The sequence below is a fragment of the Stylophora pistillata genome, chromosome 3, assembly GCF_964205215.1.
Source record: "Stylophora pistillata chromosome 3, jaStyPist1.2, whole genome shotgun sequence".
Lineage (NCBI taxonomy): Eukaryota > Metazoa > Cnidaria > Anthozoa > Scleractinia > Pocilloporidae > Stylophora > Stylophora pistillata.
Genome location: NC_142521.1, coordinates 37,271,441 through 37,290,964, shown reverse-complemented (window position 1 = coordinate 37,290,964; position 19,524 = coordinate 37,271,441). Strand labels below are relative to the sequence as shown.

The 19,524-nt window shown below is 38.7% G+C and overlaps 2 pseudogenes; both read left to right on the top strand.

Annotated features, from left to right (window-relative positions):
- LOC148735935 (guanylate-binding protein 7-like) overlaps nucleotides 1-4,444 on the top strand; it is a 5,355-nt pseudogene extending 911 nt beyond the window's left edge.
- A 1,220-nt stretch (nucleotides 4,445-5,664) lies between these two features.
- LOC148735934 (guanylate-binding protein 7-like) lies at nucleotides 5,665-14,212 on the top strand (annotated as a pseudogene).
- Nucleotides 14,213-19,524: the final 5,312 nt, after the last annotated feature.

Sequence of the window (19,524 nt, the reverse complement as noted above, 5' to 3'; positions counted from 1 at the left end):
TTACCTGATCCTCCCTAAGGCTGTTTAATGTTCTACAGTCCCTCTTTTATACACTGATGATAAACATAATTCCCCACTCTGTTCCTCCCTTAAAACTGTCTTCCCTCAAAAATCCTTCCCTCTCACCCCAGGAGATATTGACTGGTTCCTTGTTACAACTGCTTTTAAATCCAACAAGGTTTTCAAGGATCAAGGAATGGAAGAGGCAGACCACACCAAACAAGTCGCTGAAAGCATTTTGCGTTTCTGCCCTGGCTTCAAAGCCTTCAAACTATCTCCACCATCTGTAGATGAAGAGGCCATGAAAAACATCAACAGAAACAGAAGTCAGATCAACAGTGAGTTCTTCTCTGAGAAAAAAAAGTTGCAGGTCTTGCTGAAGAGTACTTTAACTCCTAAGCACAGCTTTCACGATGGAGAACTGGTGACTGGTCAAGGTAAAGCTTATCACTGGATCTTCTGTCAACTTCCATCTCCTGTTAGAGAGCAACACGTAACTTCTCATAGATTTATGTGTATTGTTCAAAAATTAACAGTTTTGAAGAAAATATTAGAGGGACAAACAAAATCTCTGGAATCTTAGGTTACGGCCTACTTCTTGAATTATCGTTCCCAATCCTAAGTTATGTTTTCATTTTTAGATGACTTTTTAAACCTTTTGTCTACAGTACACCGACAATTTTCCATCCCTCGATAACCCACTCTATTTCCAGGTCTGGCTGCTTTGGTTGAACTTTATGTGAAGGCCAACAACACTCCCGGAGTTATTCCTAATATCCAGTCAGCTTGGGACACATTTGTAACTGATAAATGTTCTGAAGCAACGCACGCAGCCATGCATGTCTATAGCGCCATCATGCATTCAAAACTGTCCAATCAGCTGCCTTGTGACTCCGAAGACATTCGTAAATATCATGAGACTGCACTTGACCAAGCAATCGGTCAGTTAGAATTTGAAACAATCGGAATATCCTCTGTTACAAGCGAGAAGTACCTGAACGAACTGATGGTAAGGAGTTTTCACATATTGTGTAAACATACCTCATTCAGTACTCTAAAAAAAAAAAAAAAAACTTCCCACGACCATTTGAAAAACTCGTCCATTGCTCTCCCCAGTCCCAACCTTTTTGTACGGATGAGTGAAATTTTCGATAATTGTAACGGGAAAAACTTTTTAAGATTTTACTAATAATAAGGCTAGAGGTTTTGGATCATGATGAAATATTTAAAAACGGAAGAGTGCGTACCTGGTCGGAATTCGAACGTGGTGAAATCAAGTTGTGCGAAGGCATCTCGGACAATCTTGAATACTTAAAAAAAAAAACAGTAACTATGCGTCCTAGCATTCTTTGCGGCCCTTGGCCGGGAAAATTTTCATTAAGTTCAATGTTTTTCATTAAGTTACTTGTAAGAACAGCCAATAACGGCTCAGTTATTGTTTGGAAACACACGTAAAACAAAAACCAACAACAGCAGGGAAAGTACAATAGATGCGAAATGTCTTTTCTTCTTTTTATTTCTCAGTCGCTTGCTGAACGAGATTATTTCATGTGGCAGACTGAAAATGATTAGTTCGCTCGAGAGGCTTGCAACGCTCTCCTAAAGCAATTCAAAAAACAACACTTGGACCCAATCCTCCCTCAGCTTCACGGGAAGGAAGGCGCCAAAGTCATGTTCGACGACATCGTGGCAGGATACAAAAACATTGAACAGGATTATAAGGATCGTGCCACCGGAGCTAAACAAATTTGTGCTGCTGTGTTCTTCGAATTCCATCCGGTAAAAATGCTTTTTATTTGAAATTAAAAGTTAGACCAGAAATGAGAAAAATGAATGAGTTTGAAGCCTCCTCATCTGTATCTTACATAATTTTTGACATTAATAATTTCACGGACAAAAAAAGATATGGATATCCATTGAATGCAGTTCCTTTAGTACAAGTACATTGCGATTCTCGTAGTAATCATTATGTAGTTTCAAGAGACTGTAACAGCTGCTAGTTACTGTAAAGAAAACCAACACACAAAGCAACGATTGTAAGTGAAAGTTGTACTTTTATCCCAGGAACTTATGACAGAAATGCAGCAATACTTAGGCGTGCTGAAACAATTGAAGGTTTTTAGACGAGAATTTGAGTCGAGAAATTGCAGCTAAAGCTTATCAACAGCAAGAGAAGATAAAACTTGAGGTTTTGATGATACACCTTTAATCGATGTACTGATCATATTTATTTTTAGCGGAAGTTAGTGAAATTTACAATGAGGAATGGCAAATTAGGAATAGGGAAAAAAGGGAAAAAGGGAATGGGAGACTAAATGGGAATTTTTTTTAATCTTCTACATCAAAATAAAAAAACCGAAAAATATATGGAATAATAGCATTCCATTCCTCAAAAACCTCAATCAACTGAGATTTAAGAGAACATAAGCTGACCGCAATTCATCCTTTCTTTGTGTTTTTATACCAAAAGCATGAAATATATCTACCTTATGAGACGTTTTGTTGTGTAGTATCGCTGAGTATGTTTGCGAGTTGTGCAGTATTTTGACGAGCCCGTAGGGCGAGTCAAAATACAAATAACGAGTAAAAATACTCAGCGATACTAGACAACAAAACTTCTAATAAGTTATTTATTATCCAACAGGCCAAACTGTTATTTCAGTGCGGGCGAATTTCACGGATAATTATTTCGGGGAGTGCGTGACAGAAGTATGCGAAGCGAAAGGAAATGGGCGTGTTGTCGTGTTGCTGTTTCTGTTTTGTTCAATAAATGAAGAAATTTCCTGGTCGTCTAGCTGTTTTTCTTCGTTCGATTCATCTAGTAAATTTAGATCTATATTTGCCAGCCATTCTGACTCTTCGTCGTCGGAAATATGATTCAAATTGTCCGCCACTTCTTTTTTTTTTCGTTACTACAATCCAATGCTTCGCTTGCGCGATGCGAGAAAACCTGTTTAACCGGTACTCTAGAGTACAAATAGCGCGTGATATTTGTACTGTTCTATGGCGTTATTTGTACTCAAAGAAGTGTAGTTGGATAATAAGATTCACTATTTTTACATGCAATAGAATATTATCATCTGCTGGACAAAGCTTATGTTGATTTAAATTTTTATCCATTTTTCTAGGAAGAATACGAGCGTTTGCAGCAAGAAAATAGCCAGCGCCAGAAGGAAGTAAGACATTTTGAACCAGTGTCAGTATCTGATAAACTGCACACCTACCCCTCCCTTGACCAACGACAGTCAAATCATAACGAGTTAGGACTAATGTCTGTTAAGAGAGGGGTGGGTGCGCAGTTGCTGAGACACTGACATTAATCCCACATCATAAATAATCTACCATCGTCAAATTCACCATTTGACGATTTCCAGTTTGAACGAGGAGGACCATTGAATTCTATTGGTGAGTTATGCTGACTCCGACGGAAGCGCTGAGTAGTCACACCTTTGTTCCAAGGAATAGAAACACACAAATTTCATGGCGATCAATTATATATAGCGAATTCCAAGGAAAGACGGAGAAAACTAAGCCTTTGGTAAAAGCGTGAGCAAAACTCACTCCAGGTTATTTGGGCAACTTCCATTTTGGTAGCAGAGAAGGTGATCACTCAAGGTACCCGAGGTGGAATCATGTCTGAATGAGTCCTGGTGCTGGGGCCTCCGTCTCTGCCAGCTCCTTCTCTCTTCATTTTGTGATGAGCCAAATTAAATTCATCGTTCCATAATTTCTATGTTATAAGAATATTACCTCATAAAAACCTTGTCATTTACAATTACCTTTCAATGTATTTTTAGTTGATTCACACCAGCAAGAATAGATATTATTTCAGTTTTTCTCACCAGAAATTCATTCTGAGCGACTGAGACATTTAATGTTTTTAGCACAAAGGGGGAACCAGGGTAGATGCCATTACATTCTTCACCATGACTCTCTTATGGCTGTCTGACCTCAAATTTTTCCTGTTTGGTAAATAGATGAAAATACTGAAATCAAAACAGGAGGAGGAAACAAAGAGACTCCGTGAACAGATGGAAGCTGAAGCAGCAGTCCAACGACAACAGATGGAGAACATGGTAAACGCGAGAATGATGCAAGCTGAAAAACAAAGACGAAATTTCATGCAAGAACACGAAACACTTAACCAACGACTTGCACAAATGCAGAAATCTAATGAAGGCATGGAGAAGACAGTGGAGAGCTTGAGACAACAGCTGCTACTCAATCAGAGCCGACGACAGCAAATTGAAAAGCCGGGATTCTTTGATCGAGCGCTGCAAATAATACCAGTCTTGGGTGGGGTCGCTAGCACCCTATCAAAGTGTAGCGTCATGTAAGGCCTCTACTGTGACTGGCAACGACTTAACTACCTTAAAGTTATACAATCCGTTTAAAATCGATGGACATATTCTTGATTTCATAGATGAGCTGAAAACTGTGTATTTTCCATGATAGCAATTGGACTGCAAAGCAACTTGAATGTGATCTAAAACAAAATAATTTGAAAAAGAAACTACTGGTGTCTTCTGATTATTTACCAGCAAGTACAAATAAATTCCCCTTCAGAGGAATTGAGCCCGAAAACTAACTAGTCATTGTAGGCTTTGTTTACGAGAAATGTGATGAATGCTTGAGATATCGCGCTTGCTTTAGTGGCACGAGCCAAGAGTGAAACGTGCAGAGGCCTAGGGTGAGAAGAGAGAGAATACTAGACTTTCCCTCCCTCTCTTCTTTTTGCCTCTTTTGCTTGTTTGCCTCAAAACTTGACCAAATTACTTTACATTGACGATCTTAAAGGAGAGTATTGTATACGCTGTATTCTGATTTCCTTGTCAAGCAGATTTCAGATTGAATCTTTGGGACCTCGCTGATACAACACACGGCTTAAAAACAGCCAAGTTATTCTAAATTGTTACTCCGCTCATTACCTAGCCAAATCAGTTACCATCTGGCCCTTTTTTTGAACCTTATTACTCTTTTTTTCAGCTCAGCTTTTGTAAAAAGTAGCTTGATCTGTCCTCCCCCAAATATACAATTGCCTACTACAGGAAAAAATATAAATCAATCGCAAGATAAATACCTAAAGCAACTTACTTTCCCTAACGTATATCGTATTTCCTTCGATGTGGCGAAAAAACACCTGATTCATTAATTCTTTGTTTCACTCAACTTACATTTTAATACACAAAATAAATATTTGACGCATTCAAAGATATTTGTCCATGTAGGGAGCAGTAAAAGAGAACAATCATTTTTCTTTTCTGCAAATAGCTTCAAGTGACCAAAAACTTTATTTTACAACAAGGGAAATGTTCTCATTTACAAACAACAAACAGCAACGGTTCTAGACGATTAAAAGAAAGTTGAAGGTTTACAAACAAGCACACGAATTGAATTAAATACTGTACGCTTGAGCTTCGCTTAACTGACTCCTCCTAACCTATCCTCGTCTTATTTCATGCTACAGTAGTTTCCAGTTTGCTTCGTTTTGAGATTAGAAGGAGGATTCCTTAGAATCCATATTCCTTGAAGCTAAAACGAAGGTCTACACGTCACAGGAAAGAAGAGACAGCAGCGATATAGATGGGCAGATCTTTTATTCCGGTGATGGCAATAAGAATAACACATCAAAAAGTTGTTCATGCTTAGCGATGTCACAGACACATGGAAAGCAAAGTAAACATACACATACGGTTGTAATTTTAACAACTTTACCATCAACAGTGCTTCAGTCTAAACATATTTCGACTATCTTTGACTCGCCTAAGAGATGATGATGTCTCTTTTTACGTTGCACAGCCCATAGCTCCGACAACTTGCAACTTTCTACTTCGGTTTTCAGGATTCCACTGGCAGGGAATGTACTGTGATCTTGTTAGACTCAGAGGGAACTGATGGAGTGAAGGGAGGAGGTTTGGATGACAATCAGATATTTACTTTCACTGTTTTGGTTGGCCTCTGTGTTGATCTACAACTCAGCAGGGGTTGCCAATAGACATGCGCTCAATGAATGGCGCTGCGCGTCAGGTCTAAAAATAGATATGTCATCTTTAAACCCCCCGCTGGTTTAGGACAGACACTCGGAGTCTTTACAAGGAGTTGTATGCGAAACATGTCAGAAGCAAGAATATTTTCGGTCAAAAAGTGCTCTAATTTCTAAAGTGGTTGCAACTAAACATTGCTGTTGGGGTACATATAAAAATGACTCAAGATATCCAGAGAGATTGCCAGATTCGCTTAAAGAAATGCTTAAAAACAGTCGGAAAGCCGAAGCATGACTTGGAACTTTGTGAACGCTGGGTAAACCATGTTCAAGAAAGAATTTCTCAGTTGATAGTATTAACTACAATACTTATATTTGGGCTGTACACTGAAATCCTTGACAAAAACCTTTTCAAACCGCTTGTTTGGAAACGTTATATACACGACATCTCGCTATGGAGTACAAACAAACCAACAATAGAACGTTTCATTGAAAAAGCAAACAATCATCATCCAACATTAAAATTCACGGCTTAAATTTCTGATAAGGAAACAACATTCCTGGACACCTACATCTACAAAGGCGAACGATTCGAAAAGGACGCAATCCTTGATGTGCGTACTCATTTTAAACAAACTGAGACATTTCAGTATACGCACTATAGTTTCTGTCACCCACAAGAAGTTAAGAAAGTCTTAATAAAAGGAGAGGCCCTTAGACTTCTCAGAACAAACTCCTCTCAAACAATATTCGAGGAGAAAATTTCAAATTTCAAAGCGCATTTGCGAAAGAGAGGCTACCCAGAGGCCCTCTCTCAGAGGTGAATTTCAAAAACAGGAAACTAGCTCTTCAACAGAAACCGAAGACGAACTAACGAATCTTGCCTTTTATTTCACAATACCAACCATCAGTGCCAAACCTAAAGCAAATTCTCATGAGACACAGGCATTTAATAGAAACAAAGCCAGTACTGAGCGAGCTATACAAAAATCCGCCACTCGTACCTTACAAAAGAGGGCGATCGCTCGAAGATATACTCGTAAGAGCCAAACTTTGAATAGGCTATTCTAAACACGCGCTGGGCAGTCGTGTAGGCGGCCTGTCAACCCCCTTTTTACATTGAACTGTTAGATCCTTAAGTTTCACGCGATCGACTTTACTTGTCTTTAGTATCTTCGCCTGAAGCCATTTCCCGTCATCTATACTTGAATCTGGTCATCAGGTCTGGTCGTTTTCCGCTTAATTTCAAGCCTCTACACTTTAACCAACGCTTCAATTGTGTGTTTGTATAGTTCTATGGGTCTTGCTCGAACTTTTGAGCCAGGAACACCGTCGTTTTGATTTAAAATACGAGCTTTAGAGACGTTTAAACTACAGATGGGTGCATCATCGCCCATATTCCTTTACTCGAGAAACTTGTTTGTTTTTCCTAATCGCTCTAGGGGGTCAAGATTTTGTGACGTCACAAACGCGCAGCGCCATTGGAGTATCCTTTAACAAGTACATCAGATTTTAGGGTTTGGGAGATAAGTGGAGTGGGAAGGGAGCTCATAAACTGAGCACTAGTTTATCTGCGTGTACTTGAGTGCTTTTATTGTTGAAATCCAGACACGTTATTTAAACCATTTTAAAGCGCACGCGGTTTCCTCACTCTAATTAGATACTGAAGCCTATTCGTGAAGCATGCACTCTGAAACGTCGACACGAAGAATCCGATTTTGGTACACAAACCTTCCAATGAGAACTTGACGGAGGCTTATTGCTCGAACTTATTTCTCGAACACAGCGTGGTAGTTGAAATTTCCCGATAACATAAACCCTTGTCTACCTTCTCTAACACGCAACAGTGCAACAGGAACCCCTTGATATAAAGATTTTAGGCCCAAAAAAGATACTAAGCCAAAGGTAGAATACAAATAAAAGCTATCGTGGGCGACAGATGAAACGAGAAATAAAAATTTTTAACATTTCGCAGTTTTATCATGAAGTTGTCCCCTTCGCTCCGACGAAGGGTTAACGCTCGAAACGTCAGCTTTTGTAATCGTTACGGCGGCCAATTTATCATTTCAACTTTGTTGATATATCCAAATTATTTCGTTACCCCCACCGACGCAGCCCCAAACAGTTTCTTTCCAAACCATCAGCCTTTATTCACCCGTAAATAAGACTTCGCTCAGCGTGAGCACAAGGACACAGAATTCTTCCACAAGAATTTCCCATTCTTTATCCGGCTTCTCAGGGATATTACTCAGACGATCCATTCCACCCGACTCTTGAGACATTAAGAAGTACTTCCTTACAAGGATAAGGCAACTGATTTTGAAACGTTGGACAGAGTTGACGAAAGAATAGATCAGACGCTCCCTAAAAATAATATCTTTTCCCAAACTGAAAACAATGTAAAACCCTTTGTTACAGCCGCAGAAAATTAATCAATATATTGTTTTCCCGCACTGGACTGTTAGACTTTGTCCTATCAACATAATTCCCGAATGTTCGAGTAAATGGTTCTTTTCTTTGGATGTAAGGTTTATTGCTTAACTTTTAGGAGATGTCATGGAGTTGGAAATGGAATAAACGGTTTGGATACAACACCCTTATTATTTTATGAGTTGTTAAATTGTAGTAAATGGGCATATATCTAACATGGTTTGATGCGACTCTGGTTTAAAGATTCAATGAATGTAATCAAAATAATAATAATAATAATAATAATAATAATAATAATAATAATAATTATAAGGATAAATATAGACGAGATACCACCCTGGTACTCTCCCGACAAGCCGAAGCCCGTGTATGAGTCAGAGAATGTTAAAGCTTATTGGGATGTCCCTAAATATGCTGATCAACAAGAGATCAGATGCAATAGGGTGGATGCACGCATTGTAAATCATAGGTGCAAGAGCGTTGTGACGCTGGAAATGAGCTGCCCGTGGGTCAATAATCGGACAAGAAAGGATGAAGAGAAGACACTGAAGTACGGACCCCTTCGCTGGGAACTAAGGCAGCAGTTCCCAGGCTACGAGGTGAAGCAATATAACACCATTATGGATGCCCTCGGGGGTGGTCACGGGAGCTGGATGTCATGATGCGCAAGCTGGTGGGAGGCAGAAGCACAGACGTACTGCAAAAGATGCAGAGGGCAGTGCTCTCGGGCACGCTGAATATTTCCCGGACTTTCAAGGTGGCAGTTTGAGTTCCTGTTAGAAGGAGGACCGTAGAAACAACGGAAAAGCTTTTTAGGGTTAGTTAATGTACATTTATTTTTTACTCCATGGCTCACAGGCGACGGTTTTCGCCCTGTGCTGCCTGATTAGAATGTAGCATTCAGTTGATTTCTCTGCGACATAATAATAACGGATTATTCACAGTACATCCACATAAAAAGGTGTGGCTCTTCATCTGTGAAGGCCTACGAGACTAATATTTATATTACATGTACAATAAAAATGGAAAAAAAAACCTAATTGTAATAAAACTATACATGAATATGAATATGTAGAATGTAATGGTTGGTGGTTGGTCGTTTCTATGTCTTTACAAGGAAGATAGAGCGCGCACCTTTAAGAACGCCTTGCAGAGCCTGCATTATTCTTTAAAATCTTTTCAATTCCATATATTTGCTGGCAATTCATTAAAAAATCATTGCTGCTGAATGTTGAAAGGTGCTTTGTATAAATGAAATATAAAGCCTTGGAGGAACACTGGAACAGAGGTGCCTAAACGGCTGTAACGACTTGCAGATTTTAAAGGGAGGGCCAGTTATCAGAATACAAAGCTTTAAAAATAGTGTTTAGCAGCGAGTAGTCTCTTAGCTCCAGGATAGGTAGCAAGCCAAGATCCAAGATGGTAGATATACTGTTTACATACTTACAAGTGACGAAACTAGGGATAGCAAACTGGAGCCTTTGTAGTCTGGCTGAGAGAAAGTTTGATAGTGGATAAAAAACAATGTCACTGTAGCTTATTGTAGACAGAATTAATATTTCTACCAAATGTTTCCGTTGTTTAAAATCAGTAAAGTTCCTCATTTTTCTAAAGGTTCTCAGAGTTGCATAACAAGGTTTAAGAATAGAACTAATATGAGATTCCCATTTAAGATTAGAGTCAATGTGTACTTCTAGGAGTTTTGTAACATTTATACGTTCCAGTGGAGTATATATCAGAGATCTCTAATCCCAACTCCAGATTTCCGAGAGAATGTACATAAGCTATCTGTGGAGTTGAGATAAGAATGGCCTTGGTTTTCTTAGAATTTAGGGCGAGGTTAGAATTACAATTCATAGACCCAACGTTTCGACACTCCTGTCTCACTAATGCCTTCATCAGGGGTGATCTGATCGTTGTAACAAGAGACCCTTTTACATGCTCACTAATTAGTTGTCGTTTTTCTGTCGAGGTGTAAATAAGCGTCAGGTAATAAGCCGCCATCATCAAAATTTAAAGGAGAGTGGCTGGAGTTGATATGCTAAAATGACTCGTGAAATAAGCACATTACAGCCTCGTACGTATACAGGAGAAAATAGGCGTGGCAACCTTTTCCCTTCTCCTTTCAGATTCGTTACGTTTTCGTGTCAAAACACTAACAATTAGGGACCATTCATTGTTTATTGCTTGGAGGGAGGGGGACAGAGGATTTTGGTTGTGTCATGATAAAATTTACCTGTTCCCCTATAAGGCTCTGCAATATTCTAATGACCCTCCCCCCTCATTGGCAGTTAATAAGCAGTTAGTTTCTACAGTCCCTCCGTTATACGCTGCTGATGATCATAACTAACCACTCTGTTCTTTTTGAAAACTTTCTTCCCTCCAAAACCCTCCCTTCCCACCCCAGAAGATATTGACTGGGCCCTTATTACATGTACAACTACCTTTTAATCCGACAAGGTTTTCAAGGATCAGGGAATGGGACAGGCACACCACACCCAACAAGTCGCTGAAAGCATTTTGAGTTTCTCCCCTGGCTTCTATGCCTTCAAACTACCTCCGCTATCTGTAAATGAAGAGGTCATGGAAAACATCAATAGAAACAGAAGTCAGATCAACTGCGAGTTCTTCTTTGGGATAGAAAAGTTCAGGTCTTGTTGAAAAGGACTCTAACTCCTAAGCACAGCTTCAGCGATCTAACGATGGAGAACTGGTGACTGGTGAAGGTAAAGCTTATTATTGGATTTTCTTTCAACTTCCATCTCCGTTAAGGAGCAACACGTAACTTTTCACAGATTTCTGTATATTTCTCAAAGATTAATAGTTTTGAGGACAATATTTGAGGGTTAAACTAAGTCTCTGGAATCTTAAATCACGGCCTAATTCTTGAATCATCCTTCCCAATCCTATGCCATGGCTTCAATTTTAGATCACTTTTTAGACCTTTTGTCTACAGTACACCGAGAATTCTTTATCCCGTGAAAACCCACCCTATTTCCAGGTCTGGCTGCCTTTTTTTGAAATTTACGTGAAGACAATCAACACTCCCGGGGTGATTCTTAATGTTCAGTTAGCCTGGGACACATTTATAGCTGATAAATGTTCTGAAGCAACGCACGCAGCCATGTATGTCTACAACGCCACCATGCATTCAATATTGTCGATTCTACTGCCTTGTGACTCCGTAGACATTCGTTCATGTCATGAAACTGTACTTGGCCAAGCAATTGATCAGTTACAAGTTGAAACAATTGGAATATGCTCCGCTACAACCGAGAGGAACCTGAACGAACTGATGGTGAGGAGTTTCAGTTTTACACTTTGTTTGAACATACCACATTCAGTATTCTGGAAAAGAAAACAACACTTCCGACGAACTTTTGAAAAATTCGTCCATTGTTCTCCCAACATTTTTGTAGGGATGAATGAAATTTTCGATACTTTGCAGAATGCTAACAGGACAAACTGTTTATGATTTCATTGATAATAAGGCAAGAGTACCTGGTCGGAATTCGAATGCAGTGAAATCAAGTTGTTCAAAGGATCTCCGAGGCAAATAAAATATCCTTGGTTCTTTTTCCTCGAGGCTCAAAACTTTCTTCAACTTTTGCCAACGCCTGTCGTTACACAATTTTTGATGATCATTATTGGTGCATATTTTCACGCCAGATGGAGGCTATTGCTTGTACATTTCATGGCGGCATCTAAAGGACCTTACAGAAATAAAATAAGCGACAAATATCAAGTAGCTGTCCGGACATACAACCTTAAATGCCTAAAAATAATAGTTATAAAGCTTGCTAGCATTCTTTGTTGCTTGTAGTCGGGAAAATGTTCATTAAGTTCAATCTTTTTGAACGTTACTTGTAAGAACGGCCAATAACTGTTCAGTTATTGTTTGAAAACACACTCAAAAAAAAAACTAACAACAGCACGGATAGGTATTCCCTACTGAAAAGTGAAGACTGTTATTCACAGTAAACGTAAAAATCTTTTCCCCCTTTTTATTTCTTAGTCGATTGCTGATCGAGATTATGTCAAGTGGCAGGCTGAAAAGGATCAGTTTACTAGAAAGGCTTGTAACGCTCTCCTAAAGTAACTCAAAAAGCAACACTTGGACCCAATCCTCGCTCAGCTTTAAGGAAAGGAAGGCGCGAAAGTCATTTTCGACGACATTGTAGCAGGATGCAAAAACATTGAACAGGATTATAAGGATCGTGCCACCGGATCTAAACAAGTTTATGCTGTTGTGTTCTTCGAATTTCACCCGGTAAAAGTGCTTTTACTTGGAATTAAAAGTTAACCCAGAAATTAGAAAAATGAATGAGTTTAAAGCCTCCTCATCTGTATCTTACATATTTTTGCTTATAGTTTCATGGACAAAAAATATATGGATATCAATTGAATGCAGTTCCTTTAGTACAAAGACATTGCGGTTCTTGGTCTTAGTAATTAATAAGTAGTTACAAGAGAATACAACAGTTTATAACCCTTTGGTAGTTACTGTAAAGAAAACCAACAGACAATGCCACGATTGTAAGCAAAAGTACCACTTTTATCTCAGGAAATTATGACAGAAACGCAGCAATACTTGGGCGTGCTGAAACAATTAAAGGATTTCGACGAGAACTTGAGTCAGAAAATTGCAGCCAAAGCCTATCGAGAGCAAAAGAAGGTAAAACTTGTGGTACTGATGATACACCTTTAATTGACGTACTTATCATGTTTATTTTTAGTAGATGCTGCTAAAATTTAAAATGAGGAATATCAAATTGTGGATAGGGAAGGAAAATGGAAAATAGGGGAATGGGAAACAAAACGGGAATTTTTTTTGATGTTCTACATCAAAATAAAGGAACGGAAAATTTATGGATTGATAGCATTCCTTTCTTGTGCTTTTTTTGGTCAGAAAGCATGGCTGGATTATTTAGTTGTAATGAAGAGAATATGACTTTATTAACTTTACATGCGGTAGAATATTGTCGTCTGCTGGACAAAGCCTATATTGGTGTGAAATTTCATTGTTTTTCTAGGAAAAATACGAAGATTTTACAAGGAGAAAATCGCCAGCGCCATAAGGAAGAAAGACATTTTGATCAGGTGTGAGTATCTGACAAACTGCACAGCTCATTCTCTCTTCGTTTCATTCCAATGTAATTTTGTGATGTGCCAAAATAAATTCACCATACCACAATTTCTATGTTATGTGGATATTACCTCATAAAAACCTTATCACTTACGATTCCCTTAAAATGTATTGATTCACACCAGCAAGAATAGATCTTTTTTTTTAGTTTTTCTCACAAGAAATTCATTCTGAGCGACTAAGACATTTGATGATTTTTGCACAAAGGGGGAACCAGGGTAGATGCCATTATATTCTTCTTCGTGACTCTCCTATGGCTGTCTGACCTCAACTTTTTCCTGTTTGGTAAATAGATGATTATTTTGCGGTCAAAACAGGAGGAGGAAACAAAGAGACTCCGTGAACAGATGGAAGCTGAAGCAGCGGTCCAACGACAACAGATGGAGAACATGGCAAAGGGGAGAACGATGTAAGTTGAAAAACAAAGACAAAATTTCATGCGAGAGCACCAAACCCTCCACCAACGACTTGCACAAATGCAGAAATCAAATGAAGGCATGGAGAAGACAGTGGAGAGCTTGAGACAACAGCTGCTACTCAATCAGAGCCGACAACAGCAAGTTGAAAAGCCGGGATTCTTTGATCGAGCACTGCAAATGACAACCGTCTCGGGCGGGTTCTCTTGCACCCTATCAAAGTGTAGCGTCATGTAAGGCCTCTAAAGTTGTTCCTTATCAGGAACATTGGTTCGATTTTTAGTGGTTGCTTAATATCCGTTTCTAGATTAATGTAATTTGCAAAGAATTAACCACCTTAATGTTATATAATCCGTTTTATGTCAATGGACATGTTCTTGATTCCATAGATAAACTGAAAATTATGTGTTGTCCGTAATACCAATTTGAAAGAAGACCCTCGTCGTTTCTTGTAATTGTTAACTAGTACGCGCACACAAAATTCCCTTCCGGAGAAATTTAGCCCGAATCCTAACAGGCTACTGTAAACTCTGTGTACAAAGGATGTGATAATATTTGGGATATTCTTTAGTGGCGCACGAGCGAAAAAAAGGGAGACAAAGATCGAGAGGTAAGAAACTGCGTACAATCTTTTGAATGTCTCTTTCTCTTTTTTGCCTTTTTTGTTTGTTTCTTCGCCTCAAAGCAAGAATTGATACCACAGCAATAAAGAGGAGAGGATGCTAAGGTGACTCTTAGTGCCTGCTGATCGAATAGTTCAACGTAGGAAAATTAAGGGGAGGACGGGCGGTTTGTGGAATGAAATAACACAGAGTTGTTTACGAGCAAAAAACAAACAAACAAACAACAACAAAACATCAAAAACAACATTAAAAAGGTCGGTCAGTTGGTCGAACGCAAAAGACGTATATATTCCACAGTTCAGGCCGTCAGGTTCTGCTATAAATTAAAGGGAAATGAAGAAAATATAAAACCATGAAAATTAACCAGTTTTTCCTCACACTCTAAGGGTACCCATGTCGAGAAATAGTCTCTTGAGTTCAAAATCCGGGCACTAATATTATCTAGGGCGAAATGCTCTGAGCTGTAAAATAATTTCAATAAATGTGCTTTCGGCTCTGAGAAACAAGGATAGAGGTCGCATCTATTGTCTTTGTGAACACTCTTACACCAGCTGAACCCTCTCTAGCAATTGAGACAATGTTCTTTAATAAGTCAATAAAAGTTAGAGTCCAATTGTGAAAACATTTATTAAAACAAGCCAAGCTAAATTGCTATTTACAAAAACAAGCATTTAAGCCTATAAGACTGGGTATCGACTTTAACTCTTCTGATCACGAACGATTTAACACCAATTTTCAGTTTCAAGCATCAAAAATGTAAGGAATGAAAAGAAGCCTACTTGACTGCACAACGCTGCTTGAGAACTGATTTAAGCTAAAAAACAATCATTCTTCCGCTCTTTTCTCTCAAAGTCTGATTACCTTCTGAAGAAAAATCATTTTTGTCAGCTGGCGACCAAGGTTGTGTCAGGGTATCAGTTAATGAAGAAGATCGAAATGTTGGGAGAGTGAAAAATCGGTTCTGGTTAAGAGGGGTTAGCTCCCTCCAATGTTTCAGCTCTCCCAGTTTAGACCTTTTCAAAAACCAGAGAGTCTAGTACAGACTACTCTACGCCGTTTTCTTTCTTCGCGCCAAAGGTCATATGTAGGATCAATGCTCCATTTTTTCAAACTAATGACCTAACAGATCCTTTTTGCATTCTGATTGAACTGAAAAAGCTCACAGCTAAGTTGAACAGTTAAAAAGCCAATCAGACAGAAGAGTGACCAAATCACATTACATTGACAATTTCAATAGAGGGTATTGTTTACACAGTATTCTGATTTGCTTGTCACGCAGATCTCAGATTAAATCTTTGTTAGCTCGCTGCCACGACACACGACTTAAGAACAGCCAAGTTATTCTAAATTACTACTCTGCTCATTACTCGCCAAATCAGTTGCCATGGAAACCTTTTTTCCAACCGCTCAATCAACATGATTATCATCACCTTCATCGTCATCATTATCCTCCTCCTCCTGCTCATCACCATCATAGTCCTCATCATAGTCATCATCCTTATCATCATGATCATCATCGCCATCCTCCTCCTCATCATCGTGAAAGTCAACATTAACCTCATCCTCATCATTCCTCATCATCCTCATCATTCCCCATCATCATCATCCTCATCATTCCCCATCATCATCATCCTCATCATTCCCCATCATCATCATCCTCATCATTCCCCATCATCATCATCCTCATCCTCATCATTCATCATCACCCTCATGTTCATCATGCTCATCATTCCTCATCATCCTCATCCTCATCATTCCTCATCATCCTCATCCTCACCATCCTTCATCTTCCTCACCATCCTCATCATTATCATCTTATCATCCTCATCCACATCATTCCACATCATCCTCATCATTCCCCATCATCATCATCCTCATCCTCATCATTCATCATCACCCTCATGCTCATCATTCCTCATCACCCTCATCCTCATCATTCCTCATCTTTCTCACCGTCCTCATCATCATCATCATCTTATCATCCTCATCATTCCTCATCTTCATCATCCTTATCATCCTTATCGTCCTCACCCTCGTCAACCTCAAACTCATCATTATCTCATCACCCTCATACTCATCCTCCTCATGTTCATCCTCCTCATCGTCATCATGATCATCATCATCATCTGGCTCTTTCCTGAACCTTATTCCTTTTCTTTTCAGCTCAGCTTTTGTCCGAAGACGGTGGATGATCCTCCCCGTTGAACATTCCGACTCCTATCACAAGAAAAAAGGCAACAATATCAACCACAGCACCTATTATGTGTAACACTAACACTAATAATATTAACACTATAAATATTTAAAACATCTTGCTTTCCCCCGCGTATATCGAAATATCACCTTTCCATCGCAGTGGCAAAAATCACCTGTTCCATTAACTATGTGTAACACCCAACTTACATTTCCACACACAAGCTAATTATTTGACGCATTCAAATATATTTGTCTAAAAAGCCAGCAGTGAAAGAGAATATTCACTTTTGAATTCAAATAGCTACAAGCGACTAACACTTTATTTCACAACAGGGGAAATGTTCTCAGATATAAATAACAAACAACAATGGTCAAAGGCAATTAAAATAAGGCGATACTTTACAGACAAACAGATGATTAAATTAAATACTACATTTTTAAAAGGAAAGAAAACTGTCTAATATCTTCTCAAATTGATATAAATCCGCATTCAAAGTATTGGCTATCATTCCTTACCCGAGGGGAAATAAAAAATTTAATAATTTTTTAACCTTTCACGCTTACACGCGACGGGTTTTACTCCAGATCATTTCTCCACTGGCAAAACTGTTTGTTTTGCACGAAATTATTTTAATCCCTGTCTAGTTACGTAACATCCCCAGGGGCATATCTCTACAAAAGAGAACACGCGCTTCGAAACTTCAGAGGGGACGCTATTTCGTTAATAGTCTCTAGGTACCAACAGAGTTGAGCAAGAATCGTAACACGAATACAAGGTTCGGGAAGGAATACAGAATTGTAAGTACAATTAAAACACATTTGCTGTTTGAATTAGTCCAGGTACATTACGGCATAGTGCCTAAAAACGATTGTAACTTGTCTATTTCAGTTTAACTCTATATGGTTCAAGAGAAGGAGTGAAGAAATAAATTCCACATATTTCCCAAGTTATTGAGGTCCATTACAAGTTCAATAAACTGTTACAGGACTGAAAGTCAGACAACTCTAGATGTTCCTTTTTGATGATCCGGGGTTCTCGTTGTAATGTTTTTCTCAGCTTTATTAGAAGCATAGAGTTTTCCTTTCAATGTAAACGTACTATTCTGACAAGACTCCATGTTTGAAGTAAATGCGAGACACCTAGAAAATAATAATGATAAAAAACAAAACAAAACAAATCAAAAACAACTTCAAGGTTCATACTTGTTCACAAGTGTTAACTGTATGTAAATGTCATTAATGTGTATCGTGTTTTCTGGGTCCCATGGTGTTATTTTCACCTGACACATGGTGTTGTAATACTCTCTCAGCTGATTCTGACACCATTTCAAAAAGTCCGCCGCAGAAACTGTTGGCAAAGAAAAAAAGACTAAACAAAATAAAATGTGCCCATGTTTTTCTTCTTTCTTTCAAAACAACAACACTACCAAAAGCCTCTTCCAAGAACTGCGAATTCTCACTGATTAACCAATGCAAGGCAGTTTTTTCGCAAAAAGCTATTTAATTTTTTTAGCAAAAATTGTGTCCATACAACAAGAAATAACCTTCAATCTTAATACGTTTGGCCACTGAACGTTCCTCCTCTGTTGGGTCCATCTCGCTTTGAAGAAAATCTGACGACAAAAAGTTACTTTAGCAAGGGGAGATAGAAAAAAAGGATCCTATGAAATAATCTTTTTTAACTCATTACATGTGATTAAAAGAGAGTAATAGATTGCCAGTGAGTTTGATTCAACAATCTCTGATAGCCCATGAAGTGTGACTACCTCGTTCATGACCCAAAAAATTAAACTTAGGTCAAAATAAAACAAAGCAAAAAGTAAAAAATTAATTAATATTAAGCAAACTATATTGCAACTTCATAGCAGCTGTAACTAAAAGGGAACTCTAAGTCGCTTTCAAAGATTCAAGCCATATCAATAACTGTAACCTTATAATTAACTCTAACTAGCTTTCTCCTAAAAGTGAAAATAAAATTATATTGTAACATTGTTTGAAAGACACAGCCAAAGCTGTTACATACATAAACAAAGACAAAAACACGCACCTCCGTAGTGAGGCCAGTCTCCAAACACAAGGGGGTAACTCAACATGTTGGATACCACAGAAGCCGCCATAACACAGGCAAAAGTCTTCCATGAATTGTTTGTAGATCCACGGCCAGGAGAAAAAGCACAGACTCCGTTTAAAACGAGCCACTCCATTTTCATGTCATGGGCTGCTGCAAAAAGACCTGAGGAAGAAAATGAGATTAGAGACTGAATAAATGCAATGAGTAAGTAATTATCATGTAACGAGGTCCTACTCAGGAGGGAAGTGAGATATAAAAGCTGCTCTGTGTTTCACTAAAACAGCCCGACTGTCTTTCCTGTGTCATCAATGGGAGATCATTAACGATATAGAGTTTTACTGTTTGGTAGAAATACAAAAGTGGTAGCAGTTTTCCGGGAGGATATAATCAAAGAGCTGCATGCCTTTTCGGTACAACGTGGTAAATAAAAGGGAAGAGTTTGGATCTTCTTTGCAGAAACAAATTATTAAGTGCATGTACTTCCCCTTCCCTCAGAGCCAGTGGCTAAATAGTCCACCAGTCACAGGAGTCTCCCGCAGTTCAGTGGTAAAAGCATAAAAAAGAACATTAACTTGGCAGCACGAAAGCCAAATGGTTGCCCTTGAAGTTCATCAAAACAAATCCCACAGAAGTTGGGTTGTCGAGCAACCAACCCAGCT